Source organism: Pan paniscus, chromosome 1 (assembly GCF_029289425.2).
Source record: "Pan paniscus chromosome 1, NHGRI_mPanPan1-v2.0_pri, whole genome shotgun sequence".
Lineage (NCBI taxonomy): Eukaryota > Metazoa > Chordata > Mammalia > Primates > Hominidae > Pan > Pan paniscus.
In genome coordinates this window covers 112,012,213-112,028,061 of record NC_073249.2, presented here as the reverse complement: position 1 = coordinate 112,028,061, position 15,849 = coordinate 112,012,213, and positions in this window count along the sequence as shown.

The window sequence follows — 15,849 nt, the reverse complement described above, 5'->3', positions numbered from 1 at the left end:
TTCAAGAAGTGTATAGTTTAGCCCTTACATTTAGGCCTATAATCCATGTTGAGAGAATTTTTGCTTATGTGTGAGTTAATGGCCTAAATTCGTACGACCAATTGATTTTGACAAAAGCAAATTCAATGGAAAAAATTATAGTCTTTCATACATGCGATCCTGAGACAATGAAATTGTCCTCCACATGCTCAGAGAAGGTCAGCATGCTGTGTAAAGTGATACTCATCTGAGTTACCACCTATTGGCATCAGAGTTTGTAAAGAATTTCTCAATATGATGATCACAGGTTAAATAATATGCTGTATTAGGAAAACTCACAAAGATTACTGATCAGCAAAAGAATAGGCAGCATGATTTCCCCATCCTCCTATCTTATGCTGATGCATAAATTGTTAGGAAATTGCTGGGCTAACAATGTGAGTATTCATTCCAGTGTAGGAACACTAATCTCCCTTATTATAACTTTTTATGATGTAAGCACAAGGACACAGGCTTACATCCCTTATTATAACTTTTTATGATGTAAGCACAAGGACACAGGATCCTCAAGGGAGGAACACAGGCTGTTGGTGTGAAACAGTCTGGATTTAGGTGCCAGCTATTCACAAGATTGTCTGCGAAAATCAACTACCCAGCACCTAGAGTCCTTGGGACTCATGCAAAGAGTTTCCCTTTTCTTAGGGGAGAAGCCACCCGTTCTACAGGGAGCTATATTAGGCACAGTCCCTCATGCTGGAAAAAGGAAAATCCCTCTTCTTGGCCAGCTTATTAAAATTCTGGGTTACTTTAGGATAATTACACCCCCTGTGCTAGTCCTAGAGAGGTCAATTTGTATGTGAGAAGCATATAATAATTTTTAAAGGCACAGGACTAGATGAAATAAGCTAGGGTAATAATATTCATGGATAAAAGGAAAAGTTTCCAGACTGAATCCTGGAATAGATATATCAACATTTAGAGGTTGAAAAGAGGAGGAGGGGCCAGCTAAAGATACTGAGTAGAAGTTGGTGGCAGGAGGAAAATTAGGAGGGGATGGCATTGTAAAAGTCAACTGGAGAAAGTGTTTCAAGAGGAGCGTGGTCCACTATGATGGATGCTGCTGGTGCATCAAATACAATAGGAAGAGAATTGACCATTGGTTTTGGCAACATCCTAAGTAATTTGGTAAGAGCAATTTCCTCGAATATTTGGGTTGAAAGTTCAACTGGAAAGTACAACCCACAATTCATCTGTGCGTTGAGGAGTAGAAGGAAAAAGTGAAGAGAGTGACCACTAAAAAAAAATACCTGTTCATCAATAATTTGTGCCATGAAGATCTCAGTAGAAAGGTGTTACAGCCAGTGGAGTTGAGAGTTTGTTTTTGTTGTGTTGTCTTAAAACTGGACTACTCCTTTATTGATCCTTAGCACCGTGTACAGAGTAGATGTTGAAACATTGTTGAGTGTTTGACTAAATAAAATGTCTATGTCTCATACATCTTTTTATTACCATGAGAATTTTCACAACATCTGACATATAAAGGAACTTAATAAATGTTTATTTAAAAAATGAATGGAAAGATGAGTGAACAATCAAGGACTCTAGAATGTCTTAGTCCTTTTGAAACATAGTGCTTATGAACTAATACATAAAAGGAAATAGAAGAGAACAGTGACCACAAAAATGAAAATACTGGAAAGTTTCTCATACTAATGACAGATTGGGACCATTGCCCAGGCCAAAGCTGTTTGCCAAGGAGAAGCAATTTTCTTCCCATTCAGAGGATGGATATGAATAGGTTCCCAGGTATTTGAAGTGTATTTGAAGAGCCAGTTGTCAGAAGTAAGGAAGAATGGGCCATTCCCCCCACCATGCAGGTAGAGCTGGGGCCAGAGCTTTTGGTTTATATGAGCTCAACTTTGCTGTCTTTCCCAGAAGGACTTCGAAGTGAGGAAGGAGAAGGGTTTAGTAAAATCTCATTTCCATTTTCTACTTACTATGCTGTCTGCCAATTATCTTGGTGGGAGAGGTTACATAGATGCCATTCAACCAGGTGCTCCAGAGGCTGACAATAATGGTATGATAGGCAGCCTCTAAGGTGGCACCATTGATCTCTGCCTCCTGGTATTCATACCTTTGATTTGTTCTTTTTGCTTAGTCTTACTTTGGCTATGCAGGCTCTTGTTTGATTTCATATGAATTTTAGGATTGTTTTCTCTAGTTCTGTGAACAATAATGGTGGTATTTTGATGAGAATTGCATTTAATTTGTAGATCGCTTTTTGCAGTCTACAATTTTTTCACGATGTTGATTCTACCCATTCATGAGCATGGGATGTGTTTCCATTTGTTTGAGTCATCTATGATTTCTTTCAGCAGTGTTTTGTTGTTTTCCTTGTAGAGGTCTTTCGCCTACTTGGTTAGGTATATTCCTAAGTATTTTATTATTATTATTATTTTGCAGCTATTGTAAAAGGGGTTGAGTTCTTGATTTGGTTCTCAGTTTGGTAGCTGTTAATATATAGCAGAGCTACTGATTTGCGTACATTAATTTTGTATCCTGAAATTTTGTGCCAAATTCAGCAAATGATAAAAGGACAAGGCCTTTTATAATTTTCTTAAATTTATTTGAGATTTGTCAGTTCTAGGAGCTTTCTGGAGGAGTCTTTAGGGTTTTGTAGATATACAATCATATTGTCAGCAGACAGCAAGAGTTTGACTTCCTCTTTACCGATTTGGATGCCCTTTCTTTCTTTCTGTTGTCTGACTGCCCTTGCTAGGACTTCCAGTACTGTGTTGAATAGAAGTGGTGAGAGTTGGCATCCTTGTCTTGTTCCAGTTCTCAGAGGGAATGCTTTCAACTTTTCCCCATTCAGTATTTTGTTGGCTGTGGATTTGTCATAGATGGCTTTTATTACATTGAGGTATGTTTCCTGTATGCCAATTTTGCTGAGGGTTTTAGTCATAAGGGGATGTTGAATTTTGTCAAATGCTTTTTTTGTGTTTGTTGAAATGATCATGTGATTTTTTTGTTTTTAATTCTGTTTATGTGGTGTATCACATTTATTGACTTGTGTATGTTAAACCATCCCTGCATCCCTGGTATGAAATGCACTTGACCATGGAGGATTATCTTTTTGATATGCTGTTAGATTCAGTTAGCTAATATGTTGTGAAAGATTTTTGCATCTATGTTAATCAGGGATATTGCTCTGTAGTTTTCTTTTTTTTGTCATGTTCTTTCCTGGTTTTGGTATTAGGGTGACACTAGTTCATAGAATGGTTTAGGGAGGATTCCCTCTTTCTCAGTCTTGTGGAATAGTGTCAATAGGATTGGTACCAATTCTTCTTTGAATGTCTTGTAGAAATGCACTGTGAATCCATCTGGTCCTGGACATTTTTTTGTTGATAATATTTTTATTACCTTTTCATCCTCATTGCTTGTTATTGGTCTGTTCAGGGTTTCGAATTCTTCCCGATTTAAGCTAGGATGATTGTATCTTTCCAGGAATTTATCCATCTCCTCTAGCTTTTTCAGTTTATGCACATAAAAGTGTTCATAGTAGCCTTGAATAATCTTTTGTATTTCCGTGGTGTTGGTTGGAATGTCTCCTGTTTTGTTTCTAGTTGAACTTATTTGGCTCTCTTCCTGGTTAATCTTGCTAATGGTCTATCAATTTTATTTATCTTTTTAAAGATCCACCTTTTTATTTTATTTATCATTTCTATTTTTTGTTTCAATTTCATTTAGTTCTGCTCTGATCTTGTTTTTTTCTTTCTTCTGCTGGGTTTGGATTTGGTTTGTTCTTGTTTCTCTAGTTCTGTAGGTATGACCTTAGATTATCTATTTGTGCTCTTTCAGATTTTTGATGTAGGCATTTAAGGCTATGAACTTTCTTTTTAGCACTGCCTTTGCTGTATCCCAGAAATTTTGATATGTTATGCCATTATTATCATTTAGTTTGAAGAATTCTTTAATTTTTATCTTGATTTCATTGTTGACCCAATGATCACTCAGGAGCAGGTTATTTAATTTCCATGTAGTTGCTTGGTTTTGAAGGTTCCTTTTGAAGTTTATTTCCAATTTTAGTCCACTGTGGTCTGAGAGTGTACTTGATATAATCTGAATTTTCTTAAATTTATTGAGATTTGTTTTGCAGCCTATCATATGGTCTGTCTTGGAGAAAGTTCCATGCACTGATGAATAGAATGTATATTCTGAAGTTGTTCGGTAGAATGCTCTGTAAATATATGTTAAGTCCATTTGTTCCAGGGTATAGTTAAATCTATAGTTTCTTTGTTGACTTTTGTTTTGATGACCTGTCTAGTTCTGTCAGTGGGGTATTGAAGTCCCCTACTATTATTGTGTTACTGTCTATCTCACTTCTTAGGTCTAGTAGTAATTGTTTTATAAATTTGGGACCTCCAGTGTTAGGTGCATGTACATTTTGGATTGTGGCGTTTATCTGTTGGACAAGGCCTTTTGTCATTATACAATGTCCCTCTTTTCCTTTTTTTAACTGCTGTTGCTTTAAAGTTTGTTTTGTCTGACATAAGAATAGCTACTTTTGCTCACTTTTGGTGTCCATTTGCATGAAATGTCTTTTTCCACCCCTTTACCCTAAGTTTATATGAGTCCTTATGTGTTAGGTCAGTATCTTGAAGGCAGCAGATACTTGGCTGGTGAATTCTTATCCATTCTGCAATACTGTATCTTTTAAGTGAAGCATTTAGGCCATTTATATCCAACATTAGTATTGATATTTGAGATACTGTTCCATTCATTATGCTATTTGTTGCCTGTACACCTTGAGGTTCTTTTTATTGTATTTTTGTTTTATAGGTCTTGTGAGATTTATGCTTTAGAGAGGTTCTGTTTAGATGTATTTTCAGGATTTGTTTTAAGATTTAGAGCTTCTTTTACCAGTTTTTGTAGTGGTGGCTTGGTAGTGGTGAATTCTCTCAGCATTTATTTGTCAGAAAAAGATTGTATCTTTCCTTTAATTATGAAGCTTAGTTTTTCTGGATACAAAATTCTTGGCTGATAATTGTGTCATTTAAGGAGGCTGATGATAGGGCCCCAATCCCTTCTGCTGAGAAATCTGCTGTTAATCTGATAGGTTTTCCTTTATGGGTTTTGCCTATAAGGAAAAAGCACCTGGTGCTTTTGCCTCACAGCTCTTAAGATTCTTTCCTTCATCTTGACTTTAGATAACCTAATGACAGTGTGCCTAGGCAGTGATCTTTTTGCAATGAATTTCCCAGGTGTTCTTTGAGTTTCTTGTATTTGAATGTCTAGGTGTCTAGCAAGGCCAGGAAAGTTTTCCTCGATTATTCCCCCAAATAAGTTTTCCAAGTTTTTAGATTTCTCTTCTTTTTCAGGAATGACAGTTAGTCTTAGGTTTGGTCATTTAATGTAACCACCAACTTCTTGGAGCCTTTGTTCATTTTCTAAATTCTTTTTTCTTTGTCTTTATTGAATAGGGTTAATTCTAAAACCTTGTCTTTGAGCTCTGAAGTTCTTTCTTCTGCTTGTTCAATTCTATTGCTGAGACTTTCCAGTATATTTTGCATTTCTCTAAGTTTGTCTTTTATTTCCTGAAGTTGTGATTGTTTTTTATTTATGCTATATATTTTACTGAAGACTTTTCCCCTCACATCTTCTATCTTTTTTTATTTCCTTAAATTGGACTTCACCTTTCTCTGGTGCCTCCTTGATTAGCTTAATAATCAACCTTCTGAATTCTTTTTCAGGTAAATCAGGGATTTCTTCTTGGTTCAGATCCATTCCTCATGAGCTGGTATGATTTTTTTGGGGGGTGGGTGGGTTGTTTAAAAACCTTGTTTTGTCATATTACCAGGATTGTTATTCTGGTTCCTTCTCATTTGGGTAGGCTATGTCAGAGGGAAGATCTGGGGCTCAAGGCTGCTGTTCAGATTCTCTGTCCCACAGAGTGTTCCCTTGATGTATATTCTCCCCCTTTTCCTAGGGATGTGACTTCCTGAAAGCTGAACAATCGTGAATGTTATTTCTCTTCTGGATCTAGCTACCCAGCAAGGCCACTAGGCTCTGGGCTGGCACTTGGGGTTGTTTGCACAGAATCCTGGGATGTGAACCATCTTCAGATCTCTCAGCTGTGGATACCAGCACCTGCTCTGGTGGAGGTAGCAGGAGAGTGAAATGGACTCTGAGAGGGTTCTTAGTTTTGGTTGTTTAATGCACTGTTTTTGTGCTGGTTGACCTCTTGCCAAGAGGTAGCACTTTCAAGAGAGCACCAGCTGTGGCAGTATAGGGAGGATCAGGCAGTGGGCAGGGCCCTAGAACTCCCAAGAAAATATGCCCTTTGTCTTCAACTACCAGGGTAGGTAGGGAAGGACCATCAGGTGGGGACAGGGTTAGGCATGTTTGAGCTCAGACTCTCCTGGGCAGGCTTGTTGCAGCTGCTGGGCTGTAGGGCTGTGGTTCCCAGGTCAATGGAGTTATGTTCCAGGAGGATTATGGCTGCCTCTGCTGTGTCATGCAGGTTGTGAGAGAAGTGGGGGAAATCTAGCAATCACAGGTCTCACCCAGCTCCCACACAACCCAAAAAGCTGGTCTCACTCCCAACATGCCCCCAACCCAACATCACCGAGTTTGTTTCCAGGCAGTGTGTCAGCAGAGCTGAGGCCCTGCACCAGGCTACCAGCCTCCCAGCTGAGAAAGTAAGCCAGGTTTTCACACCTTCCTGCTTGTTGAGTCTGCACATCAGATTCACACCCTCCGTTGAGTTTGTTTGTTTGGAATTGTTACAAAAGTCAGCTGAAGATTTCCTTCTCCCTGTGGTCTTTTCCCAGTTCCTCTGGCAGCCCTTCCCAAGGACCCTTTTGAGAAAAGTCAGAAATGGCTTCCCTGGGGACTCAGAGAGTCCACAGGGCTTTTTCCACTGCTTCCTCTACCCCTGTATTTTGCTCAGCTCTCTAAATTGACTCAGCTCCAGGATAAGATCAAATCCTTCTCCCATGATCTAGACCTTCAGGTTCTCTATTGAGGGTCTGTGTTTGGGAGCATATGATTACCCTTTTCTCACTTTCACACCTTGGGCACTCAGAGTATTTGGGCTCTCTTCCGAGTTCTGCAGGAGCAATCTGCTTTCTTCAGAGAGTCTGCAGGTTCTCTCAGCTTTCCTGATATATTCCTGCAGTAGTTCTGGAGCTGAAGTTCACGATGCAAGTTTCCACATGCTGCTCTGTCCATCCAAGTGGGGGGAGCAATTCAGTCCTACCTCCCATTGTCCATTTTCCCTCCACTCCAGGCATTTATTTTAAGGAATAATTAGTTAATATCAGACCAAGAGGTCATATGGGATATCTCTTTGCACACAAAAAGCTCTACACAAGAGCTATAATATATTAATTGAGCCCTTTACTATGTATCAGGAGCTTTACTATATTATTTCATTTAATTTTTTAAATGGACTTCATTTTCTATAATAGTTTTACCTTCACAACAAAACTGAGGGAAACTGCAGAGAGTTTTCATGTACTCCCTACCCCCACACATACGTAGCCTCCCCCACCATCAACAGCCTGCACCAGAATGGTACCTTTGATACAATCTATCGACCTGCATTGACACATCTTTGTCTCTCAAAGTCCACAGTTTACTCTTGGTCTTGCACATTCTGTGAGTTTTGACAGAAGTATAAAGACATGTAACCACCATTATAGTATCATCTGCCCTAAAAATCCTCTGTGCTCTGCCTATTCATCCCTCTGTTCACTCTAACTCCAACAGCCATTGACCTTTGTACTGTCACCAAGGTTTTTTCTTTTCCAGAATGTATATATTTGGAATAACACTGCATGTAGCCCATTCATATTGGCTTCTTGCATTTAGTATAATACATTTAAGTTTCCTCCGTGTCTTTTTATGGCTTGATAGCATTTTTCTTTTTTTTAAGCACTGAATAATATTCCATTTTCTGGATGTACCATAGTTTATTTATCCATTCACCTACTGAAGGACAATTTGGCTGCTTCCAAGTTTTGATAATCATGAATAAAACTTCTATGAAAATCTAATCTAAAAGTAGGCTTTGGTGTGGAAATAGATTTCCAAATTATTTCTGTAAATGCAATGGAGCATGATTGCTGGATCATATGGTAAGAATATATTTAGTTTTATAAGGAACAACTGGTACCAGCCACTGCAAAAATATGCCAAACTGTAAAGACCATCAAGGTTAGGAAGAAACTGCATCAACTAATGAGCAAAGTAACCAGCTAACATCATAATGACAGGATCAAATTCACATATAACAATACTAACCTTAAATGTAAATGGGCTAAATGCTCCAATTAAAAGGCACAGTCTGGCAAATTGGATAAAGAGTCAAGATCCATCAGTGTGCTGTATTCAGGAAACCCATCTCATGTGCAGAGACACACATAGGCTCAAGATAAAGGGATGGAAGAAGATCTACCAAGCAAATGGAAAACAAAAAAAGGCAGGGGTTGCAATTCTAGTCTCTGATAAAACAGCCTTTAAAGCAACAAAGATCAGAAGAGACAAAGAAGGCCATTACATAATGGTAAAGGGATCAATTCCACAAGAAGAGCTAACTATCCTAAATATACATGCACCCAATACAGGAGCACACAGATTCATAAAGCAAGTCCTTAGTTACCTACAAAGAGACTTAGACTCCCACACAATAATAATGGGAGACTTTAACACCCCACTGTCAACATTAGACAGATCAACGAGACAGAAAGTTAACAAGGATATCCAGGAGTTGAACTCAGCTCTGCACATAGCGGACCCAATAGACATCTACAGAACTCTCCACCCCAAATCAACAGAATATACATTATTTTCAGCACCACACCACACCTATTCCAAAATTGACCACATAGTTGGAAGTAAAGCACTCCTCAGCAAATGTGAAACAACAGAAATTATAACAAACTCTCTCTCAGACCACAGTGCAATCAAACTACAACTCAGGATTAAAAAACTCACTCAAAACCACTCAACTACATGGAAACTGAACAACCTGCTCCTGAATGACTACTGGGTACATAACGAAATGAAGGCGGAAATAAAGATGTTCTTTGAAACCAATGAGAACAAAGACACGACATACCAGAATCTCTGGGATACATTCAAATCAGTGTGTAGAGGGAAATTTATGGCACTAAATGCCCACAAGAGAAAGCAGGAAAGATCTAAAATTGACACCCTAACATCACAATTAAAAGAACTAGAGAAGCAAGAGCAAACACATTCAAAAGCTAGCAGAAGGCAAGAAATAACTAAGATCAGAGCAGAACTGAAGGAGATAGAGACACAAAAAACCCTTCAAAAAATCAATGAATCCAGGAGCTGGTTTTTTGAAAAGATCAACAAAATTAATAGACCACTAGCAAAACTAATAAAGAAGAAAAGAGAGAAGAATCAAATAGAGGCAACAAAAAATGACAAAAGGGATATCACCACCAATCCCACAGAAATACAAACTACCATCAGAGAATACTATAAACACCTCTATGCAAATAAACTAGAAAATCTAGAAGAAATGGATAAATTCCTTGAGACATACACTCTCCCAAGACTAAACCAGGAAGAAGTTGAATCTCTGAATAGAACAATAACAGGCTCTGAAATTGAAGCAATAATCAATAGCTTACCAACCAAAAAAAGTCCAGGACCAGATGGATTCACAGCCGAATTCTACCAGAGGTACAAGGAGGAGCTGGTACCATTCCTTCTGAAATTATTCCAATCAATAGAAAAAGAGGGAATCCTCCCTACCTCATTTTATGAGGCCAGCATCATCCTGATACCAAAGCTGGGCAGAGACACAACAAAAAAAAGAGAATTTTAGACCAATATCCTTGATGAACATTGATGCAAAAATCCTCAATAAAATACAGGCAAACCGAATCCAGCAACACTTCAAAAAGCTTATCCACCATGATCAAGTGGGCTTCATCCCTGGGATGCAAGGCTTGTTTGACATATGCAAATCAATAAACGTAATCCAGCATATAAACAGAACCAAAGACAAAAACCACATGATTATCTCAATAGATGCAGAAAAGGCCTTTGACAAAATTCAACAGCAGTTCATGCTAAAAACTTTCAACAAATTAGGTATTGATGGGACATATCTCAAAATAATAGGAGCTATCTATGACAAACCCACAGCCAATATCATACTAAATGGACAAAAACTGGAAGCATTCCCTTTGAAAACTGGCACAAGACAAGGATGCCCTCTCTCACCACTCCTATTCAACATAGTGTTGGAATTTCTGGCCAGGGCAATCAGGCAGGAGAAGGGAATAAAGGGCATTCAATTAGGAAAAAAGGAAGTCAAATTGTCCCTGTTTGCAGATGACATGATTGTATATATAGAAAACCCCATCGTCTCAGCCCAAAATCTCCTTAAGCTGATAAGCAACTTCAGCAAAGTCTCAGGATACAAAATCAATGTGCAAAAATCACAAGCATTCTTATACACCAATAACAGACAAGCAGAGAGCCAAATCATGAGTGAACTCCCATTCACAATTGCTTCAAAGAGAATAAAATACCTAGGAATCCAACTTACAAGGGATATGAAGGACCTCTTCAAGGAGAACTACAAACCACTGCTCAATGAAATAAAAGAGGATACGAACAAATGGAATAACATTCCATGCTCATGGGTAGGAAGAATCAATATCGTGAAAATGGCCGTGCTGTGCAAGGTAATTTATAGATTCAATGCCATCCGCATCAAGCTACCAATGACTTTCTTCACAGAATTGGAAAAAACTACTTTAAAGTTCATATGGAACCAAAAAAGAGCCCGCATTGCCAAGCCAATCCTAAGCCAAAAGAATAAAGCTGGATGCATCATGCTACCTGACTTCAAACTATACTACAAGGCTACAGTAACCAAAACAGCACGGTACTGTTACCAAAACAGAGATATAGATCAATGGAACAGAACAGAGCCCTCAGAAATAATGCTGCATATCTACAACTATCTGATCTTTGACAAACTGACAAAAAGAAGAAATTCCCTATTTAATAAATGGTGCTGGGAAAACTGGCTAGCCATGTGTAGAAAGCTGAAACTGGATCCTTTCCTTACACCTTATACAAAAATTAATTCAAGATGGATTAAAGACTTACATGTTAGACCTAAAACCATAAAAACCCTAGAAGAAAATCTAGGCAATACCATTCAGGACATAGGCATGGACAAGGACTTCATGTCTAAAACACCAAAAGCAATGGCAACAAAAGCCAAAATTGACAAATGGGATCTAATTAAACTAAAGAGCTTCTGCACAGCAAAAGAAACCACCATCAGAGTGAACAGGCAACCTACAAAATGGGAGAAAATTTTTGCAACCTACTCATCTGACAGAGGGCTAATATCCAGAATCTACAATGAACTCAAACAAATTTACAAGAAAAAAAAAAAAACAACCCCATCAAAAAGTGGGCAAAGGATATGAACAGACACTTCTCAAAAGAAGACATTTATGCAGCCAAAAAACACATGAAAAAATGCTCATCATCACTGGCCATCAGAGAAATGCAAATCAAAACCACAATGAGATACCATCTCACACCAGTTAGAATGGCGATCATTAAAAAGTCAGGAAACAACAGGTGCTGGAGAGGATGTGGAGAAATAGGAACACTTTTACACTATTGGTGGGACTGTAAACTAGTTCAACCATTGTGGAAGTCGGTGTGACAATTCCTCAGGGATCTAGAACTAGCAATACCATTTGACCCAGCTGTCCCATTACTGGGTATATACCCAAAGGATTATAAATCATGCTGCTATAAAGACACATGTACACGTATGTTTATTGTGGCACTATTCACAATAGCAAAGACTTGGAACCAACACAAATGTCCAACAATGATAGACTGGATTAAGAAAATGTGGTACATATATAACATGAAATACTATGCAGCCATAAAAAATGATGAGTTCATGTCCTTTGTAGGGACATGGATGAAGCTGGAAACCATCATTCTCAGCAAACTATCACAAGGACAAAAAACCAAACACCTCATGTTCTCACTCATAGGTGGGAATTGAACAATGAGAACACATGGACACAGGAAAGGGAACATCACACACCAGGGCGTGTAGTGAGGTGGGGGGAGGCGGGAGGGATAGCATTAGGAGATATACCTAATGCTAAATGCTGAGTTAGTGGGTGCAGCACACCAACATGGCACATGTGTACATATGTAACAAACCTGCACGTTGTGCACATGTACCCTAAAACTTAAAGTATAATAATAATAATAATAATAAAAAGAAACTGCCAAACTGCCTTACAAAGTGTCTGTACCATTTTGCATCCCACTAGCAATGGATGAGCATTCTTGATGCTCCACATTCTTGCTAGCATTTGGTGTTGACAGTGTTGCGGATTTTGCCATTCTAATGGGTGTGCAGTGTTATCTCATTTTTGTTTTAGTTTGCAATTCTCTAATAACATATGGTGTTGAATATCTTTTCATGTGCTTTTTTGTAATCAATATATGTTCTTTTGTTAGGTGTCTGTTCAGGTGTTTTGCCATCTTAAATCAGATTGCATTCCAAATGTAAGACATTTTTAGGAGTTAAGAGATTGCTTCTGAGATTTCATATGCATCTCTTCAGTTTACTGTGGGTATTCCTTTTTCCATGTTTCTGAGCAGTAGAGAACAGCCTTTTGGCATTATCTTGATAACATTCTGGCTCATTTCCCTTATAATTTTGGATCTAGCCCTCTGAGCCCAGACAAACTTAAAAAACTACACACTTGTATCCGGGAGCACAGCTATCACCAGGTAGATGTATACAGAGAACTTCTACTATATTCTCTTATAAAGTAAGCTAACATAATTATCTATATACCACATTGCTTTAATACCATATGCTCATGTGATTTGTTTCACTCTTACCCCAAACCTATCTGTAATGTCTCCCACAAGTCCTCAGCTGATGATTTCAGGTTTGAAGAGATGACCTTAAGCAGACAATTATGCCTGCTTGAAGTACCTGTAATAAAAGACACTTTGGGAAATTTTGCAACATGATCACTAGCCAACATGAAAGCATGAAAAAAAAAATGATTTACAAAAAAAAATGATTTACGAGACTGTGATTGGGTGTTTGGAGGGGTGGATGTTATCCTACTTATGTTTTCTATAATTTCAAGTTTTATCTTCAAGGCTTTATTTATTTGTTTACTTAACCACAAAAAAAATTTAGTACTGAGATGTTCTTATCTTTTTCTGATGTGAGGAGAATCATGAGACTGTAGTTATAAACTTAACACAAATGGAACGAGGCTGAGAAAGTGGTATCTGACAAAGAGTTCTATGATATAGAAGTGAAATTCCAGAGAGTAAAGTTTTAGAAAGGGCGCCAAGTCCCACTGTCTCTGTGGCTGATTTCTGATGGAGGACAAGGGTATGAGTGCAGGGGAACAAGCCAGAGGACAGCAAAGTCTGTTTAGGTTTGGTCATATGCTAGTGAGTCAGCTCTTTCATGAGTTTGCCCACGGTCTGAGGCAAACTTGGGGACCCCTGGGTAAGAGAAGATTTCTTAGACTTTAATCTCTGCCATTAGTTTAGCTCTTTAGTACTTTATTGAGAAAGCCTCCATCTATCCACTAAAACTATCCAATGTGACCAAAATAAAGGTTTCTCCTTTCTCATTTACTGTGGAAGAACTGGAGTAGCCAATATTACTTTGTTTCCAGGGTCCCTAAATCTCTTATCTGAAAACTCTCTTTCTGCTACTTTTCTTGGAGGTCAGTGCATTGCACAGAATAACATTAGCCATTGGGTCATAAAATCCTGTAACATCCTAGGTCATGAGAATGAATATTTTAGGCTTTCTTTTGCTCCTCTGTTCTGTCTTGTCTCTGGCCTTGGCAGTGTGACTCAAAGTAAGAGATATTCCCAAAGTCCATTGCAGCAGTGCAGGAGTTAGCCTACACCAAAATCACCCTTGTCCCATATTCTTTCTTGATCTCGTGAAATTGTATGGTCTGAAGGTGTTACCTCCAAATTCATATGTTGAAACTTAATTGCCAATGTGATAGTATTTAGAGCTGGGGTCATTAGGAAGTGATTAACATATGAGGACAAGGCCCTCATGAATGGGATTAGTGACCTTATAAAAGGGCTTGAGGGAACTAGGTGGCCCCTTCCATTCCTCTGCCACGTGAGGACACAGTATCCATCTCCTGCAGAGGATGCAGCAACAAGAAGCCATCTTGGAAGGAGACTCTGGGCTTTTACCAGACTTACCAGCCTCCAGAATGTGAGATATAAGTTTCTGTTGTTTATAAATGATCTGATCTCATATATTTTGTTATACTAGCACAAACAGACTAAATCATGAAGCTTCCATTTTTTACAAGTCACATGTTGCTATGCAAATCAGGGCGTTGAAGGTCATCTACAAGGCCCATGGTCATCTAGGTCTCCTGTCCCATAATGCAACTGTGACTTGCTGTGTCATCCAGACAGTCATCCCTAGATATGTGCTTTCTTAGTATGTCCCTAAACTTTCAGCACAAGCACTCCATCCTGGCTGCCAGATTAAAGACCTCTCCTTGACCTCAAATTATCAGCCCACCAATGCAGCAGCCAATTTGACATCTGAGTAAAAAGTTAAGGCCTAACACTGGGATCATGGTCAATTTCCCTTTTCTTTTTATCAACCCATTAACAATTACATCTAATTTAGCCTTCTGAGCCCCTTTTCAATGACCATGATTCTCCAAAGTATCTGATGCTCTTCCAAGTCTTCTAGCAACATCTGCTTTTTTTCTTTTCTTCTGATTTCTCTATGCTGCACTATTTAATAGATAGTATGATTTTTGTTGGGGCATATTTTATAAGTATAGCTCTTCTGTCCACAGTGCCAACTTCCACAGTTATTTCATAGATATATATAGGATGCGCAAAATTGTATAATCCACTGGCTGTTTCAGTCTTTTCTGATTTGCCCTTTAAGATCTTTTGCTCTGAGAAGAATCAAAGGGTCTTCTTTGAGTCACACACTTTATGAACTTTTTTTTTAAAAGGGACTGCTGATTTGAAAGTTTGGGTGTTCACTTCTCCTAAATTCTGGGTTCTGAATTGCAGTTATAGGCAAGCAGGTTGTATGACCTTACTTCATTTTCCCTTTTCTAAATATGTGGGTGGTGGACATCCTATGCATATATTTGGGTTAAGCAAATAATCCTTAAAAGTTATTACCAGGGAGACTGCTGTGGGACTGCATTCTCTTTTGGTGTTTTCCATGCTAAAGTTCCTTTGACCCAGCCCTTGGCTCTGTGGGTTGATCTGGGCAAAAGTGGACCTGTACTATGGCGTGGTTTCATGCAGGGAAGTGTCCAGTCAAGGAATGATAGAAGACTTTTCAGGTCTATTGGCTTAGGTAGTGAACCATTCTGCTGGATTCCATCCTAACTCACAGTTTTCCTCCTCTGACTGCTATAATTCTCCAGATGTGCTGATGTAGTTTGATCCAGCTTTGCCTTCCTGGATTAATTTATTTAATAAATATGTATGGGGCCCTCTATGACATTGGACATGATTACAGGCTTTTTGGAACGTAGCAGGAAGCAAGACAGTCTAAGGTCCCTATGCAGGTACAGATAAACAATAAAGTAGACAACTGATAAGTTAGTTGCAGGTTGTGGTAACAGCTAGGAGGGGAGAAACAGTGTGATGTGATGAGTGAAGCAGATTGTTTTTGGGAGAGGATGGTCAGGGATGCCTCATCTCATCAGGACGGTGACAGTTCAGCTGAGATCTACATGCCAACAGACAGCCAATCATGAGAAGGTGAGGAACACCATTTTA